This window comes from Papio anubis, chromosome 9 (assembly GCF_008728515.1).
Source record: "Papio anubis isolate 15944 chromosome 9, Panubis1.0, whole genome shotgun sequence".
Lineage (NCBI taxonomy): Eukaryota > Metazoa > Chordata > Mammalia > Primates > Cercopithecidae > Papio > Papio anubis.
The window spans coordinates 34,133,043-34,136,317 of record NC_044984.1 but is presented as its reverse complement, the minus strand read 5'-3'; the positions used below and the strand labels follow the sequence as shown (position 1 = coordinate 34,136,317).

Genomic DNA, 3,275 nt, shown 5'->3' with positions numbered 1-3,275 from the left:
TGCAGAGGCTTCTACATCAACACTTGCTGCTTTGCCTTGCACTTTTACATTATAGAAATGGTTTCTTTCCTTAAACCTCATGAACCAACCTCTGCCAGCCTCCAAATTTTCCTCTGCAGCTTCCTCACCTCTCTCAGCCTTCATAGAATTAAAAAGGAATTTGGGTCTTGCTCTGGATTAGGCTTTGGCTTAAGATAGTATTGTGGCTGGTTTGATCTTTTAGCCAGACCATTGAAACTTTCTCTATATATGCGATAAGGCTTATATGAAGCAATAAGACTGTTTCACTTTCTATTTGTGTGTTCACTGGAGTAGTGCTTTCAATTTCCCTCAAGAACTTTTTCTTTGCATTAATAACTTGGCTAACTATTTGGTGCAGGAGGCTTAACATTTGGCCTGTCTTGGCTTCCAACATGCCTTCCTCACTAAACTTAAACGTTTTTAGCTCTTGATTTAAAATGAGAGATATGAGACTCATTATTTCACTTGAATGCTTAGAAGCCATTTTAGGGTTATCAACTGGGGTAATTTCAATGTTGTGTCTCAGGTAACAGAGAGGTCTGAAGAGAGGGACAGATGTGGGGGAGTGACCAGTCAGTGGAACTGTCAGAACACACAACATTTACCGATTGAACCTGCAGTCTTATATTGATGTGGTTTGTGGCAGCCCCCAAACAATTACAATAATAACATCAAAGATCACTGATCACAGATCAGTGTAACACATGTAATAATAATGACTCCTTCCACTGCCCAAGATGCCAAAATGAAAGAAGGCCAAGAGGAGGAAGGTGGCTCCGGACCCTGCTATTGGGAAGAAGCAGGAGGCCGAGAAACGTGTGAATCCCGTTTGAGAAAAGGCCTAAGAATTTTGGCATTGGACAGGACATCAGCCTAAAAGGGACCTCACCCGCTTTGTCAAATGGCCCGGCTGTATCAGTTTGCAGTGGCAAAGAGCTATCCTCTATAACCCACTAAAAGTGCCTCCTGTGATTAACCAGTTCACACAGGCCTTGGAGCGCCAAACAGCGACACAACTGCTTAAGCTGGCCGAGTACAGACCAGAGGCAAAGCAAGAGAAGAAGCAGAGGCTGTTGGCCCAGGCTAAGAAGAAAGCTGCTGGCAAAGGGGACGTCCCCACTAAGAGACCACCTTCCTTTGAGCAGGAGTTAACACTATCACTACGCTGGTGGAGAACAAGAAGACTCAGCTGGTGGTGACTGCAAACGACTTGTATCCCATGGAGCTGGTTGTCTTCCTGCCTACTGTGTGTCACAAAATGGGGGTCCCTGACTGCATTATCAAGAGGAAGGCAAGACTGGGACACTTAGTCCACAGGAAGACCTGCACCACTGTTGCCTTCACACACGTTAAGTCGGAAGACAAAGGAGCTTTGGCTCAGCTGGTGGAAGCTATCAGGACCAATTACAATGAGAAATATAATGAGAGTCACCATCACGGGGAAGGCAATGTGCTGGGTCCCACATCTGTGGTTTACATTGCCATGCTGGAAAAGGCAAAGGCTAAAGAACTTGCCACCAAACTGGATTAAATGTATGCTGTTGAGTTTTCTGTATGTGAAAATAATTAAAAATAATACAAACTCTCAAAAAATAATAATGAAAAGGCTTTGAAATATTGGGAGAATTACCAAAACCTGACACAGAGACATGAAGTGAGCACAGGCTGTTGGAAAAATGGTGCCAATAGACTTGCTTGACACAGGGTTGCCAGAAACCCTCAATTTGTAAAAAATGCAGTATCTGTGAAGCACAATAAAGTGAAGTACAAAAAATGATGTATGCCTGTACAATACAAAGATTTAACACTAATGTTAATGGACGTCAGTTAAAAATAATGTATTAACATCGTTTTATCAGTTGTAACAAATGTACCACTAATGAAAGATATTAATAATAGGAGGAACTAGAATGTTGAGCGGGTATATGAGAACTTGGTTCTTTCCACTCAATTTTCTGTAAACCTAAAACTGCTCAAAAAATAAAGTCAATTAGTTTTTTTTTTTAAAGCCAACTTTGAATTTAAGTTGCTCTGAAGTTCTGCTTGCTGCTTTACCTCTAGATAGAAAATACTTCAATTTAATAGTAGAAAGCATCCATGTTGCTTTTTCTGTGAAAATCTGATTTTTTTTTTAATCAGAGAGGTTATCATTCTTTTTTTGAAAGTGTGATGAATTTTATAACAGATTATGCACTGGTATGTAGATATAAATTGATAGGAGAAATAGTACAACTTACTTTTCCTATATTCATCATCAAAATTCCTATTCTTTTAAAATTTTGACTGCTTGTGTGGTTACCACACTCTCAGATTAATTTGTCCCAGCATGTAAAGACTCCCATGCTAAAAGTAAGTATTTTGGAAAATGTCATTTCTACTTTTTCTCTTTTAAGGCCTGTGTGAAACATATTTCTTCTAGAAAATGTTCTCTGACACTATACTTTACTAAATTACTGCCTAATGTTCTGAATTGTGCTCACTCTTCTCTCTGACTTCTCTTTGCAGCCAATAATAGCAGAAGCTCTTAACTTTATGCTAGACACTGTATGTGCTAAGCATTTTATTTACACTAATTTGATTTTGAGGATAATCCTTCCTGGTAGGTAGTGTGATTTCTAGTTTATGAAACTGAAGAAGCCAGGATTATGAATTAGGTCTTATTGAACACAAAAGCCTTCTGCTTTCAAGGACTTTGCTGTATGTGTTTTGTTAGCACGAACCCTCATAGCATCTCTACTATTTTGTAAGTGTTAAGCTCTTGCCTGTGTGCATGTTGTATAACCACAATGAAATGGTAAACTCGGAAGGGAAAACACCATAAGTCCTATTTCTTTATTATCTGCCACTCCCAGTGCCTGCTGAATTCTTAGTCTAGTACTTTGTCCTGAAAATGCTAATGACCAACTCCAAAACTGATTTTTTAATTTTTTTAAATTACGGGCTCATCAAATTTAGAAAGACTGACTGGGCGCAGTGGCTTATGCCTATAATCCCAGTACTTTGGGAGGCCAAGGCAGGCGGATCACTTGAGGTCAGGAGTTCAAGACCAGCCTGGCCAACATGGTGAAACCCCATTTCTACTAAAAATGCAACAAAACAAAACAAAACAAATTAGCAGGGCGCGGCAGCGCGCGCCTGTAGTCCTAGCTACCCTAGAGGCTAAGGCAGGAGAATCACTTGAACCAGGGAGGCAGAGGTTGCAGTGAGCCAAGATTGCACCACTGCACTCCAGCCTCCGTAACAGAGCAAGACTT

At 40.4% G+C, this 3,275-nt stretch overlaps 1 pseudogene; it reads left to right on the top strand.

The window, feature by feature from the left end:
- Positions 1–866: 866 nt before the first annotated feature.
- LOC116268858 lies at positions 867–3,022 on the top strand (annotated as a pseudogene).
- Positions 3,023–3,275: the final 253 nt, after the last annotated feature.